The sequence below is a fragment of the Schistocerca americana genome, chromosome 4, assembly GCF_021461395.2.
Source record: "Schistocerca americana isolate TAMUIC-IGC-003095 chromosome 4, iqSchAmer2.1, whole genome shotgun sequence".
NCBI classification, from domain to species: domain Eukaryota; kingdom Metazoa; phylum Arthropoda; class Insecta; order Orthoptera; family Acrididae; genus Schistocerca; species Schistocerca americana.
Window position 1 is genome coordinate 849,368,009 of NC_060122.1, and position 26,199 is coordinate 849,394,207.

Sequence of the window (26,199 nt, forward strand, 5' to 3'; positions counted from 1 at the left end):
CCCCCCCCTTCTCTTGTCCATTCTTGCAAACCTTGAAATGTGTTGATCAGATTTGACCAGTAAAGCTAAATTATATATTAATCCTAAGTGTATTAGTGTTTTTCCATCCTTAATAGTGACGTAGTGTGTGTACTTTCGAGATTGCTAATGCTAGGGCAATCTATGCCCGATTTCAGTCTGACCAATATACAGAATGTAGTTCGTAGTAATCATTGCTGTGTGGTGTTGTGTATTTATAGCTCGTTCAAATTAGTACTAAAAGAGAAAACTTTAGTTCAGTGGATTTTTCTGGTTCCAAACTTTGCCGTATAACGCAACTTTACTACGTGTAGTTATGCTTGTACATGCACCCACTTGTACAAGGAAAAACTCACTCATTGCCTAAGTAGGCTGGCGACCGAATTGTTAATTACAGGTAGCATCTACTGTGTGTACTTCTTGTCCATGCGAAAGAGTAATTATACTTTACATTTGCTTGATGCTTCACTGTAGTTATTGACTGAGTATAAGTCCGATCTTGCTTCTAGTAGGTACACGCGGTCAACTAATGTACTAAAATCCTTGTTTATAAGGTGAAGCCCGTGAACTTTTTTTTTTTTTTTTTTTTACTTTATTGTTATTTTAAAACCTGTACAACTCAGGTAGGCTGGCAGCGGCACACTACGCCGCTCTTCAGCCATAGCGTTTTACAAGAGTATAAAACATGGTGAATGACAAAGAACAAAGTGACGGGCAAAAGAGAGAGGTCACAGAGACATAAAAAACACGGAGTCGTTCACATGTGACGATAACAACACGGAAAACACGTCGGCACGGCGCACAAAACACTGATGAGTCCGACGGCACAAGTGAACGTAGGAGTGGAACGGCGGACACCAAAAACACTATACGACGTCACACACACGAGACACAAAAGGCGACGATCTCCGGCGCGCAAATGTTCACTATACGTGTGCGAGTCCGGGGACCTGCCAAGAGAGGAGGAGGAGGAAGGGGAGTGGGAGAGCGAGAGGGGAGAGCAGAGATGCCACGGGCAGGGGAGATAGGGGGGAGGGAGGAAGGGGGAGAGGAAGCCCGGGGGAAGAGGGGGAAGGGAGGGGACAGGGAGACGGAAAAAGAAGGGTAGAGAAGAGAAGGGAGGGAGGGTGCCGAAAGGAAAGGACACGGGAAGTGGGGGGCGGGGCAGGGTCAAAGTTGATAGGAGGGGTAGATGGAGGGGACGAGGACATCATCAGGGAGAGGGAGCTGACGGAAGCCACCTTGGGAGAGGGTATGGAGGGTGGAGAGATGGAGACCGGGTGGGACGTGAGAATACAGGCGCGGCAGCGGGCGGGGGTGGGAGAGGATCGGGGAAATGAGCGGGTGAGGAGGATCAAGTTTACGTGAGGTGTACAGGATACGTATCCTTTCAAGGAAAAGGAGGAGGTGGGGGAAGGGGATGAGATCATACAGGATCCGCGTGGGGGAGGGGAGACGGATGCGATAGGCAAGGCGGAGAGCATGGCGTTCAAGGATTTGGAGGGATTTATAGAAGGTAGGGGGGGCGGAGAGCCAGGCTGGATGGGCGTAACAAAGGATAGGGCGGATGAGGGATTTATAGGTGTGGAGGATTGTGGAGGGGTCCAGACCCCACGTGCGGCCGGAAAGGAGCTTGAGGAGACGGAGTCGGGAACGTGCCTTGGCTTGGATTGTCTGGAGATGGGGAGTCCAGGAGAGGCGACGGTCGAGGGTGACGCCAAGGTACTTAAGGGTGGGAGTGAGGGCGATAGGACGGCCATAGACGGTGAGATAGAAATCAAGGAGGCGGAAGGAAGGGGTGGTTTTGCCTACAATGATCGCCTGGGTTTTGGAGGGATTGACCTTGAGCAACCACTGGTTGCACCAAGCGGTGAACCGGTCAAGATGGGATTGGAGAAGGCGTTGGGAGCGTTGCAGGGTGGGGGCAAGGGCGAGGAAGGCGGTGTCATCGGCAAACTGGAGGAGGTGGACGGGGGGCGACGGCGGCGGCATGTCCGCCGTGTACAAAAGGTACAGAAGGGGGGAGAGGACGGAGCCTTGGGGCACACCGGCGGAGGGGAAAAAGGTGTAGGAATCGGTGTTATGGATGGTGACATAGGAAGGACGGCGGGAGAGAAAGGAACCGATCAGACGGACGTAGTTAATGGAAAGGGCAAAGGTTTGGAGCTTGAAGAGGAGACCGGAATGCCAGACGCGGTCATAAGCGCGTTCGAGGTCAAGTGAGAGGAAGATGGCGGAGCGACGGGAATTAACCTGTTCGGAAAGGAGATGAGTGAGGTGAAGGAGAAGATCGTCGGAAGAGAAGGATGGCCGAAAGCCACACTGGGTGACGGGAAGGAGGCGGTGCTGGCGGAGATGCTGGTGGATGCGGCGGGTGAGGATAGATTCTAGGACCTTGCTGAAGACCGAGGTAAGGCTGATGGGACGGTAGGAGGAGACGGCGGACGGCGGTTTGCCAGGTTTAAGGAACATGAGGATACGGGAGGTTTTCCACAGGTCGGGGTAGTAACCGGTGGACAGAACTACATTGTAGAGCCTGGCCAGGGTGGAGAGGAAAGAGACAGGAGCTTCACGAAGGTGGCGGTAGGTGGCACGATGGTGACCAGGAGCGGTGTTGCGTTTTGTGCGGAGGGTAGCAATGAGATCCTGTGTAGTGATAGGGGCATTGAGTTCCGTGTGTGTAATGTTGTCCAAGTACTGGAAGCCAGGAGCGAGGGGAGGGGAAGAGGTGTCAGTTCGATCGCGGATATCCGGGAAGAGGGAGTAATCGAACTGGGGATCATCGGGGACGGAAAATACATCGGAGAGGTAGGAGGCAAAGTGATTGGCCTTACTAAGGGAGTCAGGGAAAGGGTGATCATCATGGAGAAGAGGATAATAGGGGGAGGGTTTAGTTCCGGTAAGGCGACGGGAGGCCGACCAGAACTTGGACGAGTTGATTGGTAGGGTTGCATTTAAACGGGTGCATGTCTGTCGCCAGTCCCGGCGTTTCTTAGCCGCGAGCAAATTACGAACGTGTCGCTGGAGTTGCCGGTGGCATCGTAGTGTGTCCGGGTCACGCGTGCGGAGGAAGGCACGGTAGAGACGACGGGATTCACGGAGGAGGAGAACGGCCTGTGGGGGTAAGGTAGGACGGTGGGGGTGGATGGCGACAGTAGGAACGTGGGCCTCCACGGCCTCAGACAAGGTCCGCTGGAGAAAGGAGGCGGCATGGGTGACATCGTCAGGGTGGTGGTAGGTGAGAGGGTGGCTATCGACCTGGGTAGAAAGGGTATCCCGGTAGGCATTCCAGTCGGCTCGGGAATAGTCGTGGACATACTTAGGGGGAGGGTCAGTACGAGGGTCGGGGCGAGGGCGACGACCGTCTGAAACGGTGAGGAGGACAGGGAGATGGTCGCTACCAATAGGCTCCAGGACATCCACCGTTATGCGGCCAAGGAGGTTGGGGGAGGAGAGGATAACATCAGGAGTGGAGTTGGATTCAGGACAGGTATGCCGGGGGATGGGGACGAGGTCACCTTGAAGGGTGGAGAGGAACCGATGCCATCGCCGTAACTGGGCAGCGGAACGACTATGGATGTTGAGGTCGGCAGCGATCACGTAGGAGGAAAAGGTACGATCGACGTGGGAGAGGAAGTCGAAGGGAATAGGAGCGTTGGGGCGGACATAGATGGTGGCGCAGGTAACGGTAAGGCCGGGGAAGAAGAGACTAAGGATCAGGTGTTCGGTGGGGTCGGGAAGGAGAGGTTGGAGCCGAACGGGGATCTGGCGGTGGTGACCAATGGCAACTCCGCCACGCGCAATCGGGAGGGGATTATCGGAGCGGTGGAGGAGGTAGGGCGAAGTGTGGACTGTGTGGTGGGGTTGCAGGAAGGTTTCATTGAGGAGGAAGGCATCCACGCTGTGGGTGGCAAGGGTGTGCAGGAACAGGTTTTTGTTGGCGGGAAGGGAGCGGATGTTGTTGAAAAGGATACGTTGCAGTCGCGCCATGACTGGGATTTAAACGAGGGTGTCAAGACGGGAGAAGGTGAAATGGGCCTGGTTGTTGGAGTAGGTGGCGTACATCTTGAGTTGGAAGATGGAACGGGCAGCAAGGGAGATCTGCTGGAGGGTGTGAGGGCGCTGAAAGGGATGAACATTCTGGAGGACGATGGTGAGGAACCTGATGATGTCCTCAGCGGTGGGTGGGGGACGAAGGGAATTGCCAGGAGGGGTGGGGGCGTCCAGAGGACGGACAGGTACGGTGAGTTCAGGAGTGGTTGGAGGGGGTCGGGCTTTACACTTTTGGGAGTAGGTGGGATGAGGGAGATTGCAGGTATTACAGGAGGGAGGGGATTGGAGGTTAGGGCACTGCCGGAGGAAGTGCGCCTGCCGACAATGCGGGCAGGTGGGGGCCTCGCGGCACTCAGCTGTGGGGTGCGCATTATAGCGCAGACACCTCTGGCAGCGCAGGGATTGAGGAGGGGAACGGGAAGGGTCGACCTTGTACCGCTGGTGGAAGAGGAGGGCACCCTCCTTCAGGAGACGGTCAGTGGAGGGGGCGTCCTCAGAGAAAACCCGCATAAGGCGGGTGGGGCCGGCCGAGTTGAAAATGCGGCGGACCGCCCGCACCTCCAGCGTGGGATGGGCCTGGAGCTCCGCCAACACCTCCTCTTCCGTGATCGACGGACTGAGCCGTGTGATCACGGCGGTGAGGGTCGGCGGGCGACGCGGGGGTTGGCGTTGGCGGGTAGGAGATGGAGAAGGAGCAGGGGTAAGGGAGGCGTTGGGACCAAAACGGGTGATGGGGAGACGGGAGAGGATGTCAGTATGGAGGGTTGGGCTGGGGGAGGAGATGAGAACAGAATCTCGGCGAGGAGTGAGGAGGGAGATGGGGGCACCAGGACAATGCTGGCGAAGGAAGAGGGTGAGGTTCCGGGCTTCAAGGAGAGAGGGATCAGGACGGGAGAGGAGGTAGCGGTAGGAGGAAGGGGGAGAGGAGGAGGATGAGGAGGCAGGGACAGGTGGGGAGACTTCCATGGCATCATGGGTGGGGGAAGGAGGACGAGGCGCAGCCTTTTTGGAAGCAGAGGAAGCAGGGGTGCCACCGGGGCGCTTGACGGCGGTGGAGGAGGTGTGGGGGATGGGAACAACGGGAATGTGGCGGGGAGGGGCAGGTCCCGGGGCCGGAGTCGGCGCCGGAGATGGTGACGGTGACGGTGAAGGCGACGGCGACGATGACGATGACGGTGGCAGTGGCGGCGGTGATGGCGAAGGTGACGGGGAGAGCTGGGCGTGGGCAGTGGCCCGACGGGCCATCACCCGAGCTGGAGCTGCAGTGACAGGCTGGGGGAGTGGGGGGAAGGGATCAGAACGAGAGGAGCGGGAGGAAGAAGCGGGAGAGGGGGCGACAAAGATAGAGGGTGAAGGGAGAGTGAGGAGAGGTGGAATGGAAGGAGGGGGGTGGGACTGGGCACACCAAGTTATAGTGGTGGAGGCGGCGGAAGGGGAGGTACGGACAATGGCGGTGGTGGTAGTTGTGACAGTGGTGGTGGGGGTGGACATGACGGGAGAGAGAAACAAGAACGAACAGAACGAAGAGGAGAGGACAGAAACTGGGGACAGACAAAGACGAAGACGGATGAAGACGAAGACGGCCGTAGACCAGGGTCAGGACGGCGGCACCGGACGGCGGCGGCGGGCACCGGACGGCGGCGGCGGCGGCGGGCACCGGGGGCGGCGGCGGCGGCGGCGGCGGCGAGCCCCGGCAGGCGGCGACCAGGCGGGGGCGGCGAGCCCCGGCAGGCGGCGACGGCTGCGGCGGCTGCAAGGACCGGAAGGCGGCGACCAAGCGGCGGCTGCGGTGACGGCAAACAGACGACACGGCAGGGATCTTCCACGTCGAAGGCGCACCCTGAGAGCAGCCCAGGCAGTGAAACTCTTCGATGAAGAAGAGAGGGAATCCAACCCTCGAATGCCCCCGTGAACTTATTGCAGTACAGGCTTTATAGAGATAACGTACGTCCGAGCAGGGCGGAAGCGTTACAAGTGGCTTCCCGGTGACAGGACATCCAGTTGTTGTCAGTTACAAATTAATGTAAAGATCGAACAGTGGATGTTCAGTGGCACGAATAGCAATAAAAGTCAGTAAAATAAACTACAGTGTGAGTCAAGTATAATAGTGTGGTATAGTTGGCATTTAGTATGGACAGAAACGTAGACGGGGTAGGTGCGCCGAGCGAAATGGAGAATGCGGCTGGCAGTAGCCGGAGTTTACGCGGCCATGTAACAGATGGCGTTAGCGGAAGACAATTGGCGTACATACAATACCACGAACATGTCAATGAACAGATTGAAAGGTTGAGATCGCCTCGGACACAGCAAGGAAGAAAACAGGAAGTAGAAGATGACTTTGTAGATGATAGTGGTTATGTGAATGAATCCACTGACATGTTTAATTCTCCACAGATAAAGAAAGAACCGAAAGAAACTTATGAAGTAGAACCGGAACACACGGATTCCGTAGAACAAAACAGTGTAAAAATTTTAAGCATGAACGACTTATTTGAACAATTAACTACACAAATTGCAGGACAGAATGAGCAGCTTAAAACGCACGTTGACGAGCAGCTCAAAACACAGAATGAGCAACTTCAAAAACAAGTCGGCAGTCAGGTTAATCAGCTCAAAACACACGTTGACGAGCAACTCAAAATACAGGGAAGTCAGCTCAAAATACAGAATGAACAGCTTAAAACACATGTTGACGAGCAACTCAAAACACAGGTGGATCAAATTAAAGCACAGGTCGAAGGACAGGGAATTAAAATTAGTAAACAAATAGAACAGGTAGAACAAAAAGTGGGTAATTTAAGTTCTGTGGTAAATACTCTGAAACTTGAAATTGATACCATTAACAAAAATATGGATACTATGCAGGAGGAAATTGGAAACATTAATAGTAGATTCGATGTTGAAATTCTCAACATCCAAGAGAAAGTAGAACCTCTGGTTGAAACTAAGGTAGACGAAAAAGTTTTCGGTCTCAAAACTGAGATCGTAAACGAATGTCAACACGGGATATCACAATTGAAAAAGGTAGTTTTAGACACTGAAAGGGATTTAAGTAAAAAAGTAACCGGATGTGTTCAAAATTGTGAACAAAATACTACGAAAATTCAAGGCAGAATTTTCGATCTGGAGAGCAAAATTAAAGATAGGCCTGGTGTTGTCTGTAATGGCACACCAATTACGAAGCTGTTAGAAGGCGAGGAACGCTTCGATCCAGCCAAGAAACATAACGGGTGGCATCCGTTAGATTTTATTAAAAATTGCGAGAGAGTATTTCCTGAGCACTTGTCTGATCAGGAAAAGATAAACGTAGTAATTAGCGCCTTAGCGGGTGATGCTAAGCGCTGGGGAATAAATTTAAATACCGAAAGAATGACGTTCGAAGAATTTAGGCAAAGATTTACGGAAGAATATTGGTCTGAACAAAAGCAGGACCATTTATGGCGCGAGTTTATCATGGCCAAACAGCATGATAACCGGGGCAGAAATTCTTTGAAAGATTTCTGTGAGTATTGGTACCGAAAATTGACACACTTAAGAGGTAGAAGATCAGATTCAGAAATTATCTGGGAGCTATATAAAAAGCTTCCGGAGGATTCCAAGAGGTACGTAGGAAGCAATCATCGTAGCTTCCAAGCATTTCTAGAAAGGGTCGAAGATGAAGACCATTGGCGCGAAAGTCGTGCCAATTATCAAAATTTTGGTAACCGTAATAACCGACACAATGACGAACGAAACGACGGCGATGGATTTCGCGTCAATGTAATACAGAGAGGAAGAGGCAGAGGAAGAGGCAGAGGAAATAATCCAGGTCGCGGTAGAGGGTATACCGCGCAAAATAATAACGACGCGGGAAACTAATTTCCGCGAACGTTGCGGGCCAAACGGAAGCGGACAATACATACCGGCCCCGATTTAAGAAAAGATACCGGACCGACCGTAATGTAATGAGACAGGCTAGAGACGAGCATGGAACGCCGCGACGTGTTGTGGCGAAACAAGCGTCAGGTGCCAGCCAGAATGAGTCATCTCTGCCGCACAGAGCGCTACATGTTAACAGGCGAGTGGAGCATCAGAGGGCAACGGCCCAGCCTAGCAGAACATCTGTTCGGAAAGAAGCCGCTAGCAATACGGCAGCAGTAGGTACGAACGTAGCCGTAAGAGCTGAGGAAAATTTTACGAGTGGTAATTCCGTGGCAAAGGAAACAATAAATGAAACTGTGAATACACAGAGAGGTGCGGTTAGCAGTGTTTGCAATGAGATAAAAGGCGAGGATGAATTAGCAGAAGTAACTGATTGGCGTGTGCAGATCGATGATCTGTACAAGGGCCTAAAGCAATGTGAGTGGGAGGATTTTAAAAGGGAGTATGAGGCGGAGAGATTAGTTGGTGGAAAGAGAGATAGTAGGGACGTCCATAAAGTGACGTGGCCCAAATTTGAAGAGGGAAGAATAAATAGCGCCGCGCAAAGTACGCGTGCTGCCGATAGGAGGAAGGTTAATGATAGGAAGGATTTGGAGGATGAAATCCTCAGCATTGACGAAGAAATAACTCCTGCTAACAGTCCGCCAATAGTACGAGCTGCTACCGAGAGGCACCGTGGAGAAGGGGCAGATGATTACCTGAAAGTAATTAAAGTCCACGAGAATTACACCGAATATGAAGTCACAGTGGATGTGAATAAAGCTGAGGATGAGGCCGTTTTGCCAAAAGAGGAGATTGAATTGAAATCCAAGCCTGACGACAATACAGAGGAAGGACTTAGTGCCTGTCTCAGAAAAGCTTTTATGTTAGAACCTGAAAGCGATCCGGAATGGTCGGATTCCGACGATAGTTCGGATGATGAAAGATACACAGATACAGACGAAAATGAATGTACTAACTCTCCCTATTGTGCTAAAGTAGCGTACTTAAGTGAACCTGATGTAGAGGAAGAGAGTAGTGATGGCTCTAGTGAAGATGAATTTTCAGGTGTAGAGGAAAATGAATATACTTTTACTGAAAGAGGCTATGAGAAAATCAGTGAAAATAAAGGGGACACACTTAATTGCGATATTGTACCTAACGATGACGACGTATCAAAACAAAATCCAGACGTTGAAACAGAACAAAGAAAGAAAGAGCCACCGGACGACTCAGGGTTTATTTCGCGAAGAGTTCAGGTAGTTAATGACTTTGAACTCCCGGAACCCAAGAAACCGCCAGATATATGTGAAGTGAATATTAAAAGCATATCTTGGGATGATGTTATTGTCGACCCGGATTTGCTCAAGGAAGACCACGGTAATGAAAAACATTCGACGGTTAAACAAACTATAATACCAATTGAAATTTATAACGTGGAATTGCAAGTACTTCTTGATACTGGGTCTCAGATAAGTGCAATTTCTCAGTCATTTTTCGAACACATTTGTGATAAGCCTGGGCTAGTAATTATGTCAGTGACAGGTGTAAAAATTGTTGGTGCAACTGGTAAGGCTAGCAAGCCGGTAAAGAACCAGATTTTGGTTGAATTTAGTATAAAAGGACAAAACTTTGAACACGATTTTTTGGTTGTGCCAGACTTGAGTACTGAAATGAATTTGGGGATAGATTGGTTGGATAAAGAAAAGGTTATTATTGACTGTAGCCAGGGAGTGGTCAAAATAAATAGTACATTTAGGAATTTGGAATTAAATTTTGAGGAAAGTGGGAAAGTGTTTGATTCAGAAATCGATTCTTTGTTGTTGGAGATCGACCAAGGGAATGATGGATTGACAAACAAGTACGAGGTGTACCATGTCCAGAGATTATTAAATGAGAGTGACAAGCAGGGGCATGAATTTAAGGGAATGGTGGAAAATTTAGAGGGAATATCTCCCGAACAGAAAGCAGAATTGCTTGAAATTTTAGATAGTAACCGCCCCGTATTTTCGGACAAACCTGGCCTAGTTAAGAATTTTGAATACCAGATTGAGACCATAGAGCATAAACCTTTCTTCGTAAGACCGTTTTCGATACCCATATCAAAGAGGCAGGCTGTTCAAGTGGAAATAGATAAAATGATAGAGTGGGGGGTAATCGAACGAAGTAGCAGCGAGTATAATAGTCCCCTTATCATAGTGAACAAAAGGGATGGGGGAGTGAGAGTAGTTATCGACGCCAGGACTTTGAACAAAATTGTAAAGAAGGAAATAGACAGACCTGAAAATCTGGACGAAATGCTCCAAAAATTTTATAACGTGAAGTATTTAACCAGTCTGGATATGACAGCCGGATACTGGCAAATCCCATTAAGTAAAGAATCCCGTAAATATACCGCTTTTCTATTTGCCGGGAAATGCTATCAGTATAAAGTAGTGCCGTTTGGGCTTAGTACTTCTGTGGCAGTATTTATTAGGGCACTGGACTTTGTGTTAGGGAGAGAACTGAGTTCCCAGCTAACCATTTATGTAGACGATTTACTGATTGCTACAGAAGCATGGCAAGAGCATTGCGAGTTATTGCGGAAAGTTTTTGTTGCTCTACAAGCAGGGGGCATGACACTTAAGTGCAAGAAATGTGAATTTGTGAAATCGGAAATAAAGCTTCTGGGGCACATTATTACTACAAACGGCATTGGCAAGGATCCGGAAAAGTTAAGTGCAATATCAGGATGTCCGGCTCCTAGAAATAGAAAACAGTTGAAAGCCTTTTTAGGTTTATGTTGGTTCTATAGAAAGTTCGTCAAGGGGCAAGTTTTTAATAGTCCTCATCTGAATAATTTACTTAAGAAAAATAGTGCTTTTGTGTGGACAGAAGGGTGCATGAGAGACTTTGAAAAATTGAAAAACGAACTTTTGAATGACAATATTTTGCATCACCCCATACTATCAGAACCTTTCCATATGAGTACTGACAGCAGTGCTTATGGAATTGGTATAGAAGTTTTCCAAGAAATCTGTGAAGGGAAAGAAATCGAACACAGGACTATCGCATTTGCAAGTAGAACTCTAACAAAATACGAGAGAAACTACACTATTTCGGAAAAGGAAGCTTTAGCCATTATATGGGGGCTAAAGAAATTTAGAAATTATCTGTGGGGCCATAAGCTCATTATACATACTGACCACAAAGCTTTAACTTTTCTTAAAGATTGCCGTTTACTTAATGGTAGGCTAACTCGTTGAGCTTTGTACCTACAACAATTTGATTACGATATTTGTTATGTTAAAGGTACTGAGAATTATGTGGCAGATGCTTTATCTCGATTGCCTAATGGCATGAGTGAAGTGCCAAATGAAAATGGTGAAGGGGGTACTTTTCAGATAAGGTATATGAAAGAGGTTTCAGGAAAGAGGAAAATGGAGCAGATATGTAAAAATATTAGATACCATCAGAATGAGGATTCAACCTGGAAATCAGTGAAGGTAAAATTTGACAGTGTACAGTATCCTCAAATTAAGAAATATTACAAAATGTATAAGGGCATTTTATATAGGAAGAAAGATTTAGTTACTGAGGAATGGAGGGTATGTTGGCCAAACCAGTTCGACACTGATGTCATAGATTATTTTCATTTAGCATTGGGGCATAGTGGGCCAAAGAAATGTTTGGATAAATTGAATAGTGTAGTAGTGATTGTTGGTAGTGTCAGTAAGAAGGTAAAGGAACGGATTAAGTCATGTGATGTCTGTCAAAAGGCCAAAGTGCCAAACAAAACTAGTAGGGGACCAATGCAAAGTACGTTGCCTGAAGACACCCTAGACTTATTATCGGTAGATTTATATGGTCCCCTCCCAAAGACTTCGGGAAATTGTGCATATATTTTGGTGATATTGGAAGTATTTTCAAAATTTGTGAAATTATATCCCTTGAAAAAAGCAACAACAAAAGCTGTATTTAATAGGATGGTCGAATACTTCAGGACCATCGGGAAACCCAAAGCAGTACTATCTGACAATGGACCCCAGTTCATATCCAAAATTTGGAAAGAAGGAATGGAGAGAAATGGTGTGGAGGTTAAATATATCTCAGCTTATCATCCTGCTAGCAACCCGGTTGAAAGGTACATGCGAGAAATCGGGAGATTGTGTAGAACATACTGCAGTCACAATCATAGAGCCTGGGGCAGGTTTATATCGGATTTTGAGAATGTCATGAACACACTGCATCATGAAACTACAGGATTTCCACCGGAAGAAATTTTGTTAGGCAGAAGTAGTAAAAGTTTAATTGAAGAAAAACTAGAGTTTCCACCTTGTACAAGTTTGGGATTGGATCAAAAGAAAGAATAGGTGATAAAAAGGGCAAAGCAAAAGGCTGAATCTAGATCTAAAAGACACAATGAAAATTTAAAAGTTTCAAAATTTAAAATTGGAGATTATGTTCTTTTAAAAACCCACGAAAAGTCTAGTGAACTAAACCATGAAATTTCAAAATTTAAATATATTTATAATGGACCATATATAATACAGAATATTCCACACGACAATGCTTACTACCTGATCTACCCAAAATCCAAAAGACCTTTAGGTGTAAGAAATATTGTGGACCTGAAACTGTATGTTCCTAGGAACGAATAAATGTGCTGTATCTTATGCTGAACCCAAGTTATTCTAAATGTATCTAATCTTTGTAAATGTCTGTATACCCTTGAAAGTGTGCTAATGTAGTTATATGAGTTTCAGATTACCAATTGTACTGTAACTGTAAAAATGTATGGAGAAAAGGACTGAAAAGAAAGGATAAATGCTATCAGCCAGATAAAAGATGGGACTGTAAAAAAATGAAAATGAGCAGTGTATGAACCATAATATGAAGGACTGCCAAATACCAATGAGGGCAGATATATAGGCGATGGAAAATTGTAAATGTGATCCAGGAGACTTGACAATATGAAGTAAAAAGGACTGCCCAAATCCGCACAATAGGCAGCAAATATGTATAGTAAATTTTCTGAATATATGTGTGTGTGTTTTGGTTAGTGAGTAAAGAAATGGACTGCTATTCAAAGCAAGCAGCGTCAAATTATCTTATAGTGTATACAAAATATGCAATTGTTTTTGTAGTTAAATGTTTGTATTCCAGAATTTTAAATTATTTCTTTGAGAAATTTAGAAAAAATGATTAAATTGCTATTTTAGTGATGTTATGATGGGAAGTTGGACTTGAGTAAATGACAAGTAATTATTCTTGATATGTTAAAAAAGTGTAAACCTATATACAGTAAAAGGAAATATGTAGTGTAAATCTTTTTGGACAATTAAGTAAAGATTCGGAACCACTGTATAATTGTAAGATTTAGTGTTCCCATAAAATTTGGACTTAAGAAAATTTTCTGGAAACAGGGGCATGTGTAACGACAACTGTACCTATAATGATTTTTTTCTTTATGAATTTAGATAAATTAATATAAGCAAGGTTTTAAAATTTTTTTTCGGTCCGTATCGTTATGTTAAAGAGACTGTGAGCAACTTTTTAAATGAATATTATTATTTATGTTAGATTTCGAATAATGTGGTAATCAAAGGAAAGTGTATTTAATGTTAAAACTATTGTAAGATGTGAAAATTGTAATTTATACACTTGGTCCATACGTAGGTAATGCATTAGGATATGTGTAGTAGAAAACCTGTGGTGAATACCCTACCTTCAGGGGAGCGGGAAAAGGTGGAGGCAGGCGAGGCGGGAAAACGCACACTGGCGCGGTTCGGCACAACGGGCTCAGCATTACAGTCGGAGGCGAGCAACAGTCGGAAGTACACGTACTGTACCGAGGAGGCTACCCAGGAAAAGTGGATTCCATTGAGCCTCGGATGAACCGATTCCGACGACTACTTGGCATGGCTATATTCTTAGGCACAAAATTGGAAAGATTACGACGCTAAGAAGATGGAAAGTGCCGATGTTGTGTGAGCCTTAGCCGTGCTTGTATGTGTGCCGTGCTGCCCGCTATCTCGCTTCCCGCCAACCGCCGCACCGACTTGCACAGGTCAAACATTTATTTCATCTTTAGAAATGTATCTGTGTGGACCAGTGTCGAAAATGTTTCTGACTGTTCAATAATAACGTGACTTTTACCAGAAATGCATTAGCCATGACTTATCCTGATCACTGACCTAGACAGGATCCTTACCTCGTATTGTGCAACCCGAGTATCCTAAACTGAAAGTTTAATGTTAGTGTTAATGAAAATTATCAGCAGACTAATCTATGCCATAAAGGAGCCTAAAATTTCTATGTGTTATTGCAAATGTTGAGAAAGAACAAAAGTGTGACTAAATTGGAAGAGAGTTTTTGTTGGATTGAGTTAGCGATGTTATTTAATTAATTTCAGACAGAAATAATGACAGTTAAATTATTCAGAAGTAAGACAAAAGAGTAGTTATCCATAGATTGATAATTTTGAGTGTTAATTTGCCTTCAGTACTTAACAGTTTCAGTATAACGACTATAACAGTTTCAGCCCCCCCCCCCCCCCTTCTCTTGTCCATTCTTGCAAACCTTGAAATGTGTTGATCAGATTTGACCAGTAAAGCTAAATTATATATTAATCCTAAGTGTATTAGTGTTTTTCCATCCTTAATAGTGACGTAGTGTGTGTACTTTCGAGATTGCTAATGCTAGGGCAATCTATGCCCGATTTCAGTCTGACCAATATACAAAATGTAGTTCGTAGTAATCATTGCTGTGTGGTGTTGTGTATTTATAGCTCGTTCAAATTAGTACTAAAAGAGAAAACTTTAGTTCAGTGGATTTTTCTGGTTCCAAACTTTGCCGTATAACGCAACTTTACTACGTGTAGTTATGCTTGTACATGCACCCACTTGTACAAGGTAAAACTCACTCATTGCCTAAGTAGGCTGGCGACCGAATTGTTGATTACAGGTAGCATCTACTGTGTGTACTTCTTGTCCATGCGAAAGAGTAATTATATTTTACATTTGCTTGATGCATCACTGTAGTTATTGACTGAGTATAAGTCCGATCTTGCTTCTATTAGGTACACGCGGTCAACTAATGTACTAAAATCCTTGTTTATAAGGTGAAGCCCGTGAACTTATTGCAGTACAGGCTTTATAGAGATAACGTACGTCCGAGCAGGGCGGAAGCGTTACAAGCAGTTGAATGGAATGGACAGTGTCTTGAAAGGAGGATATAAGATGAACATCAACAAAAGCAAAACAAGGGTAATGGAATGTAGTCTAATTAAGTCGGGTGATGCTGAGGGAATTAGATTAGGAAATGAGGCACTTAAAGTAGTAAAGGAGTTTTGCTATTTGGGGAGCAAAATAACTGATGATGGTCGAAGTAGAGAGGATATAAAATGTAGGCTGGCAACGGCAAGGAAAGCGTTTCTGAAGAAGAGAAATTTGTTAACATCCAGTACTGATTTAAGTGTCAGGAAGTCATTTCTGAAAGTATTCGTATGGAGTGTAGCCATGTATGGAAGTGAAACATGGACGATAAATAGTTTGGACAAGAAGAGAATAGAAGCTTTCGAAATGTGGTGCTACAGAAGAATGCTGAAGATTAGATGGGTAGACCACATAACTAATGAGGAAGTATTGAATAGGATTGGGGAGAAGAGAAGTTTGTGGCACAACTTGACCAGAAGAAGGGATCGGTTGGTAGGACATGTTCTGAGGCATCAAGGGATCACCAATTTAGTATTGGAGGGCAGCGTGGAGGGTAAAAATCGTAGGGGGAGACCAAGAGATGAATACACTAAGCAGATTCAGAAGGATGTAGGTTGCAGTAGGTACTGGGAGATGAAAAAGCTTGCACAGGATAGAGTAGCATGGAGAGCTGCATCAAACCAGTCTCAGGACTGAAGACCACAACAACAACAACAACAACATAGGTTAATGTTAGTCAGGCCCATTCTTTTGTAGGGATTACTGAAAGTCAGATTGCGTTGCGCCAAAAATATTGTGTGTCAGTTTAAGCACACTCATGTACAATTTTACAATTTTTCTAAGGGGACGTTTCATATGACGACCCTCCCAGGATACCTCACTGGAATCTTCTGATTTTTTGTTGTAGTTTGTGTAATTAGTGTAGCTATTGTCTATTGCTAGCGCATAATTATAGAGAGAATTTCCTTTCTAGTTGTAGTTTTTCATTGTTGTACAGTAAAACACTTGTGGCACGCATGTAGATTTGCACCAAGTATTTCGCAGCTGAGCTTGCAATTAAGTAGATATTATTTTCAGTGCTATGTTAATGTGTTTTCTTATTTTGCTCTTCAAATTGTGCTTTTCTGTGTTCTCGTGTGAAATATTGTGACAATAATGGCGTGTGAAAAACGTTATACTAGGCTCCAAAGTAAACTGAGAAATGACAGTGAAGACGAAAGCAGTGTGTTAGCGCCACTGTGTAATGAATTAACTAATGTTCAAACTAGTAATTTGGTAATTGTGCATAGGGAAATGGTGCAGGCGGCAAATAATTGTGTAGACAGTGAAACAAGTAGTGAACAGGGAAGCATTATCGATCGATCGGTCGGCAACAGCGCGCCTCAGGAATCCGAAGTGACAGAACACAATATTGTAAATACTGTAGACTCAGGTTTTGGGTCCTCGCCGTTTTCTCAAATAAGTCAAGACACATTTTCTGCTCGTCAAAATGTGAATGTTGCCGGTGCAAATGCACTGCTGAAAAGCATAGACGAACAGATTCCAGACACTAATACATTTTATTGTAATTAATGCAGCAAATTAAACAAAATCGGAGACAAACACAGCAACAGTTAGACACAATGGAACAAAATCTTTAAAAGTTAGACACAATGGAACAAAATCAGAGACAAACACAGCAAAAGCTTAAAAAGTTAGACACAATGGAACTAAATCTTCGGAAGTCAGACACCACGCTTGAACAAACACGTGAGGATTTAACTACTGAGTTACATAAAATCGAAGCGAAATGTCAAAAAGTCTGTAATGACGTAAAAACACAAATTTGTGAGCATTTCCAACCTATTTTTTCGCGTCATGAAAATGCATTACAGAATCACGAAGCAGCCATAAAGGAACTGCAAACTATTGTTCATGAAAATCACGACACCTTGCAAGCTAAAATTGACTCAGTTGCATCTACCGCTTCGGTTACGCAACTTGCAAAAACTCAGGAAAACTTAAAGGACACAGTAGATACTCCGAAAATTGGTTCAGAAAGACACATGGGGGAAATTAGTTCATTATCAGAGAAAGTAGCTGAACTTTCGGATCAGCTAAATAATTTATCTACGAAGGTAGATGATAATCTGAATCACACAAAACCGGTAGTCTTTAATGACACAGAAGAGTGCGAACAAATTAGGAAGTTCAAACAAAATCAGAATCAAATTAATACGCAACACCAAAGAGAAATCCAGGAAGTACAAGATCAGTTGACACAGGTAATACAGTAATTACATATTTTAGAGGAAACTCGTGCTCCAATATGGGAAGAGGGACATAGAAATACGGAACAGCCACTAAATAATAACACAGCGCATTTCGGAAATTATGAAAGAAATTGTCAAGGTGCATCGAGTTTTGAAATGGAACCGCCGAAACGACGTAACAATGACCGACATGCGACTTGCCGACATGATGATTTTGACTATAAGCTGTTCATTACTACATGCAAATTCAAAACATTTAAGAATTCTGGCAACGACATTCATCCACAAGCGTGGCTTCAGCAATTCTCTCATTGTTCCCCCCCCCCCCCAAACTGGTCATTAGCGCACAGATTAGAATTTATGTGTGGCTATTTAGAGAATGAACCATCTGTAAGAATGCGATCGGTCATTCACGATTGCCACGGTGAAGGAGAATTTTATCATGCCTTCCTCTCAGCATATTGGTCTCAAGCTATACAAGACCGAGTAAAATATAGCATCATAATGATGAAACATTTCAAACAATCTGAATTTCCCAGTCTTCTGAAATATTTTGAAGACATGTTGCACAAGAATCAGTACCTGGCAAACCCATACAGCCCCTCAGAACTCATCCGCATTTGCTTAATCAAATTACCTGAACATTTACGACATATTATTTTGGCAGGACGTTGCAAAGACGACATTGAAGCTTTTCAGGGACTCTTACAAGAATTAGAAATTAACACTGACAATCGCGGAACGCGAAAACAGGAACACAACAATTACAGGTCACATCCGTCACAATTCCGCGATGACAGAAATAATAACTGGACACGACAAGGCTATTCTTACAACGCAGATCGTGACCCAAACAGACACCACCCGTATGACAACCGTTGGCAGAATAATGGTTACAGAGAATGATCGCATTTCCGTGGTAATGAATATGACAGAGATAATTATAGAAATAGACAATATGGGAACCAAAACAATTATTATCAAGGGAGACAGAATAACTTCAGACGCAACAGTCCAGCGCGCAGTTACGATTCCGGGAGAAATTCTCCACCACATGACCGACAAGAAAGAAACTATGGAATCTACCGACATGACGACAGACGATGTGATCGTAACGACAGACCTGAATTGCATCACAACTGGCGGGATTCTAACAGGGCAGGGCCCTCTCGTCACGGTGAATTTGTAGAAGTTAGGTCTCCTAATCGTAATAACGATCCGTGCCAACAAAGAAACAGACAATGACCCGCACCGCAGGCAGCCACGTGCGCCGGCTGGCTCAGAGAAAAATAACATAGATGCTAACCTTGAGAAAAACTCCAGTATTCTTTACCGACGTATACCACATGATAATTTCGTTGAAGTTGAAACTCTGCTTACTAGGAAAAGTAAAGGATTGCACCACATTTCACACGTAAAACCGTTTATTGAAAGATAGTCTGCTTTTTAACTTAGTCTTTGCTATAAAATTTTTCACTTCATGTCACTAGTAATTTTTGTCACACTTAGAAACTGTTAACATGCAACTATATTTAAAAGTTAACTATCCAGTCAATAACCTAGGGAACTTATTTAAAAAAGTAATTGCAAATGCATTGTTATAGTGAACAGAGGACACAGTGTTATTTGTACATTCTTGCTTGTTAATTGCACGGTTACATAACGACTATCAGGCTTACATACTTAGAACATATACTGCTAATGAGATTTTGTAACTTCCCCTTTGAACAATTATACATGACTGTGCTTATACTGACACACAATATTTTGTTAGCGCAACGCAATCTGACTTTCAAAATTCCCTACAAAAGAATGGCCCTGACTAACATTAAACTATACCTTTCACAAATCACTTATCTCACAAAAATCTTCGCTGCTCAAGCTACTGCAATACAGCGAGCGCCACTACTGCCAGCTAAATAAAAGATTCTAACTACGGAAGGCACTAACTACTGATAGGGATAGTTAGCAAATGAAAGATATTAATAGAGAACAAACAATGTATTTACCTTAATATCATCATATATAAATATAGCAGTTCATGACAAATTACAAACTCCGCCATCTCTCTCCCCACATCCACCACTGCTGGCGGCTCACCTCCAACTGCGCAACGCTACGCGCTGTTCACAGCCAGCTGCCGCTGCCCAACACTACAATGGCAGACAACAATGCAAACTAGCCACAGACTGCACAGAGCACAGCCAGTGATTTTCATATTGAGTGCTATGTAACGTTGCCAATAAGAAAACATAAACAGCCTACTTACATAGAGAAAACATAAACAGCCTACTTACATAGAGAAAACATAAACAGCCTACTTACAATTTTAGTGCAACATTTTGGTTTACTTGAAAAGATACTCTTTATTTGAAGTACATTCGGTGAGATTAAAGATGACTTAGCATTTGGTTTCTTTGATAGCTACACGATTATATCACGATGCTACTAATATGTGACACAATTTTCATTGTTGCTTCTGTGCTGTATCTGCTTTATATCTGCACAGGTTTTCTAAATTCTTCTGGAAAGTAAAACATGTTTTAGTAGTAATTTTGTGGTATAGCTACAATGAGACAGCCTTTTCCGTAGCACAACAATACGTTACAGCACAGTACTTTCTTGATCACGGTAAGGTACGTAATAACTACGATATCCATACACAAAGCATTTCACTTTCATTTATGATGGGGTAAGTACATTGACTTCAGCAGAACTTTGCTTACAGAGGACGATAACTACGACAGTTCCACAGAATTATCTCACAGCAAGACGCTCATTTAGCGCTACAGGACAAGCATTTGAGTGATTAATTTTGTACTTAAATCATTTATTTTTCAAGATTTTTGAATTACAAAGAAAGTTTTTCGTGATACATTTCATTCCATTGCTGTAATCTGTAACACCTGAGGGTATAATTACATTAATCCTCAGGGGGGTACATGCTTACTTTGTGTACCATGTGTTCGGCAAGCATAAGGAGCCCTAGCTAATATGGTATTTGCTTATACAACTTTACACATCGGTACCATATTTCTCTAACGCAGAATTACACAGCTATCTGATCATTTAACTGAGAGAAACAAACATTTTTTTTTACTATGTCAGTGACACATGTTTACTCAATTACACAGTTGGATAACTTCATACTTACGAAGTTGTATTTTGTCTGTACTTTGTGAACTGTTCATATTTCTTCGGAACCATTGTGATACTATGAGAGCTTAGAATGATGTATTTGGTAAGGGATCATGATTTTTGAAGTATGTTTGGGGTAGATGACTTTATTGAAGGTCTTGAAATTATTGAAAGAAGCTGCGATGATTCTAAGATGTGGTTGATCTGTTATGATGTTATTATTGCGGTGACGATGTGTATTATTCTGTTGAGGTATGTTTATGATCAATAAGCTGAGAATCGTACTTTAAGAGTTTTGAAATGTGTGTACATGCGTGAATGTATCACAATGCCACTCAAAATTTTTGGGCTCTGTTATATTGATAGGATTTTGTTTCTACACATTTGTACAGCAAATTCTCGACCTGGGAAATTTTTATATGAGACTGTCACTGCTGTCGCAAATATTTCAGTAAGAAAGTTTAGTGACCACCTTCATGTAATGCGTCATGGGCACCCAGCTGCGCGACAGTCGCCTGGAAAAAAGCCATTAGTGTGTGCCTTTCAGAGGCACAGGTGGAGAAAAAAAATAGAGGCCATTATCCTCGTTATTGACATTTCTTTGTAGAAAGCATTGCAAATACGACACGCTCAAACTTGGAAACATATGATTATACTGTGGAGCATGTGCTTTGTGCTACTTACTGAAATGCTTATGAGCTGATGGGAAATATTCTTACATCTGCGCACCTGATTATGACAAGTGTCTTTCTACGAGAGTTGAGAGAATTTCTACTAACTTATGAAATGCCACATGACTATTGAATTATATTTTTATGCTTCGCTTTAGATAGTTGCTTATTTCATCTGGTTTCCAGCTTGTTACAGCATTGGTTTTATGAAATAAAATTAAATGCATTTGCTAATGTGAAAACTTTCTGTCAACAGATCTATTAAATAATAATTTTATGATCCTCGTTCTTCGAAAAAGGAGCACTTGGAATGTAAAGAACAGTAAGAAGAGATTAATAACAGTAACTGCATACATAATTTTCTTTTCAACTACTTGGTAATTTTTTATAGAATAAGTTTTTGTGGTGCACCACTTTAATTATATAGACATTGAGATGTGAATATACGTTTCCCTTTTTTGCATTGTTGACTTTAGTGCACTATTTATTCTGCTTGTGGGTTTGTCATGTTTAGATATAAGTTATTACATTTACTGCTGCTTCCTTTGCCAATTTGCATTTCTTTGTCATTGCTGTTTGTGTTAATTGTTTTATGCTGGTGCATTGCATCGTCCCTTAGTTTAGCATCTGAGCTCAGTAGATTTAAGTTAGCTTAAGAGGGGGTAGACTATATAAGAAACGAACTATGACTGATTGGAAGAAATGCATTGAGAAGCTATAAGAAAATGGTTAGGCCAAAAAAAGTAGTGTACAGCGGAGAAAAATTATTTTTGAAAGAGGATGTGAACAGAATACAGAAAGCGTGCTTGGATAGGAATTTTTTTTTGGCTGGAGCAAATGTCGAAATAAGAGGGACGATCTATGGAATGAAGTTTTGGGTTGGACTGCAGTACCAAATGTTACACTGAAAACAAACCCTGTCCTTTCCTTTTGTGTTATCCCACTATATGTTTGTGTACCCTTGTGTATTTGTTTTCTTCCTGTCTCTGTGTACTGTTTCATAGAATTTTTTTCTCTTCTAATACTAAGCTACATTCACTATGATGAGGAATACTCTTATCCTCAAATATAATTGGCATTAATAATATGTTATTTACTTTGTAAAGATGTTTAGACATTATTTACTCTGTTTTGTTTTAATGCTCATGTGTGAAGTTGATGTTTCAAACGTTATTCTGATCTTTTAGGTATTTACTTATGTCGTAATTCCTGTAACACTGATGTATATGTTAGTTCGATTCTTTTGTAAAGCCCATATTACTACGAATGTTATCTGTACTATTATGTTCTTTAATGATGTATTTTGTACCTTTATTATTGCATTCTTATGTTATAAAATTGTAATTGACACCAGTTCACCAAATTAAGTAATTTGTAAGTTAAATTTCACTGCACACGTTCTGTTGGTCATATTATGTGAACGATATGTGACAAGTAGGGACTGATAGTGTTTGCACATGTGTTAATAATTCAGCAAGGGACTGGTTAACAGCATTGCTGGTTCTAAGGACAATTTTAAAAAAAACTTTGTGAGTGCACAAGTGATGGTTTATGGACTTGCTATATTCTCTGCAAGACTCTTCGATGGCGATTGTGCACCGGCACAGTCGCAACAGATGGCTGCTGACCGTCTCTACAAGGACTACAGTGGGTCTGCATCTTTGATGATCCACCCATACCATTATTTCTACAAGGACCGCAGTGGGTCTGCACCTTTGATGACCCACCAATACCATTGTTTCTACAAGGACTGCAGTGGGTCTGCACCTCTGGTGGCCCACCAATACCATACTATCTACCAGGACTACAGTGGGTCTGCTCTGTGATGACCTACCTACCAATATTCTTGAAGTTGGACAGACTCTGCTGTGGGTTTGCTCTGTTGTGGCCCATTCCCTGTCTGCATGTCAAGAGTCAGCACTGTCTTTCCGTTGGAAGGACAACACTACTTCTTCAAGACTGCATGGAAATCCACTACTTCCGTGTGCATTTTCTTTTACTGCTCAGACTTTGAAAAAAAAACACTGCAATTTTAGTGTGATGGATGATAAGGACTGACTTTATGGACTGTGAGAGTATTTTAGGTTTTGACCAACATTGTATCAATAAGTGTGTGAATTTGATTTCTTTGTTATTGTAATTATGAAAATTTTTTTCAAATCTGTATTGGCCACTGCCCAAAACAATTTTTAAAATGTTTTTGTGGGGAGTATGGGGGCTATGTTAGTAGGCTACTTAGGTTTTTATATTGGTAACGTCACGTAGCGCTCTGTATGAAAATCACTGGCTGTGCTGTGTGCAGTCTGTGGCTGGTTTGCATTATTGTTGGCTATTGTAGTGTTGGGCGGTTGGCTGTTAACAGCACGTAGCGTTGCGCAGTTGGAGGTCAGCCGCCAGCAGTGGTGGATGTGGGGAAGTGAGATGGCGCATTTTTTAAAGCGGATGACCTGGACGTGTGTCCATCAGAAACTGTACATTTGTAAGAAAGGATGTCATGAACTGCTGTATATATATTATCATTTTGAACACTATTGAGGTAAATACATTGTTTGTTCTCTATCAAAATCTTTCATTTGCTAACTATGCCTATCAGTAGTTAGTGCCTTAAGTAGTTTGAATCTTTTATTTAGCTGGCAGTAGTGGCGCTCGCTGTATTGCAGTAGTTCGAGTAACGAAGATTTTTGTGAGGTAAGTGGTTTGTGAAACGTATAGGTTAATGTTAGTCAGGGCCATTGTTTTGTAGGGATTACTGAAAATCAGATTGCGTTGCGCCAAATATATTGTGTGTCAGTTTAAGCACAGTCTTGTACAATTTTTCAAAGGGGACGTTTCAACCCCACATATCGTCTGCTATGCAACCACCATATTGGCTGCTAATAGCAACAGGGACCGAACTGGAGGTATCCAATGGTGAGCACAGCATTAGTAGTCTATGAAGCGTAGTTGAACTGCTTAGGTGACGAATAGTTCACAACAGTGCTACAGTGTAAGTGGTGTTGATGCAGAGCAGAGGAATGGCAACGATATACAAAGCAAACATTGCATTATGACGTTTCGCCAGAAAAGAAATTGGTTCAAATGGCTCTAAGCACTATGGAACTTAACATGTGAGGTCATCAGTCCTCTAGACTTAGAACTAAGTGAACCTAACTAAGCCATAACACACATCCATGATCGAGGTAGGATTCGAACCTGCGACCGTAGCAGCCGTTTGGATCTGGACTGAAGCGTCTAAGACCGCTCGGCCACAGCGGCCAGCAAAAGGAACAAAAGGACTTTCGCAGAGTGAGAAAGAAGTGGTAGATGAAATATTAGCGTTTCTACAAGATGAGTCAGTAGAATGTGTGGTGTCGTATACACTCGACTGTGCCGATAATCTACATGAGGAATACAATGATGACAATACCTGCTTAACAAGTGAAAATGATACTGAAGCAGCTATCAAAGCATGTAGTTCATCATCCTTGTCGGACAGGGAGCCACAAATGCCGTTTCCAATTAAACGCAATAAAGGACAATCGTTGTCCAAAGAGCGGGTACTAAGCATAATTACCTACATTGAAGATCCACATTAGCACAGTAAAGAAAACTTATGAACAGATTCCGAATAACGTGTGACTGTGTACTGCATAAGAACAACTGCACATATTAGAGTGAGGAAAAGGCGCACTTGTTAAAAGAAACTGTTGTTCGCGTGTTTCAACGATGCTAGATACAAGTTACAGGATGTGCATGATAGCGACCTACTACGTTATGCACATCAAAACGCTCGCGACGTAGGTTACAGTGACTTCAAAGGAAGTAGTAGTGGATAGTTGCATAACTTCAAACAGTAATACAGAACTGGAAGAAGTAAGATGACGAAGTTCAAACAAAATGTCAACTTGACGATACACAGCAAACTGCGGAATCGACCTCAAAATCTGTAGAGGAGAGAAGCAAACTTATACCATCGTCCAGCAAGGAATTTGTTTCCATCTCCGACCAATCAGCATTCGGAAATCCGTATGAAAGGAACCCTGGAAAGTAGAGATGCCAAAAGAATTTTATCAGGGTCGAACAACATTAATGTCTTAACGCATTCGTATACAATTATGTCGGCATTTAATGTGGATGCTAAACTGGCTGGCAAGTTGTTTATTGTGCAGCGAGAAGTTGGAGGTACTCTGCTCTCTACTAGTTTTCCTCGAGTGCGTGATCTTGCAAGGGTTGTAGGAAATATTTACTTTACAGCAAGCACGATTAGGAAAATGGAAGTAAGAGAACTACAACTATGATATGAGCACTCTTTTTGGCCAATAGCTGGTCAAAATATCTTGCCTGTGCTTGATTCCTAATTTGCGTATGTAACCTCCCCCTCACTTACCGACCTTAATGACAGTGAAAATTAAACCGCGTGTACCTAATGGAAATTTGGGAAAAGCAATCGTCACCGAAGTTTATCTGTCGCTAAAGAGGGAGGAAGGAGTTACATCTAAACGAAAGGAAAAATGCAAATGAAATTGGTGGAAATTAATTTTGAGAAAATGGTAAAATTAATAAGGAAAGTAAACGTGCGGTCGTTACGTTAACAATTAATTGGCGTTAATTAGGTATTTGAGATTTGGGGAAAATTATGGTCGCCGGTCCTATGGACAACTACTATAATAACTGAAAAAGAAAGGTTATTGCACATATAATTAGCACTAAAAGCGTGGCAACTAAAGGTTGATACGTGTTGTGTGAAAACTGAAAGTTTGTCAGAAGTAATAAATTTCGCTACACTCTGACTTAATTTAGCAGAAGAAATTCAATAAAATAAGGTTACTCTTGGGCTACCTCAACAATCATTTCAAAAGTTACTTGAATCAACGCAATTTAGAAATAAGAGATTTAACTTTGAACTTGAATTAAATGATTCTGAACAACTGACAATAGTAAAATTTAGTACGTACCAAGCTGGGCTGCAGTCACAGGTAAGCTAAAATACGG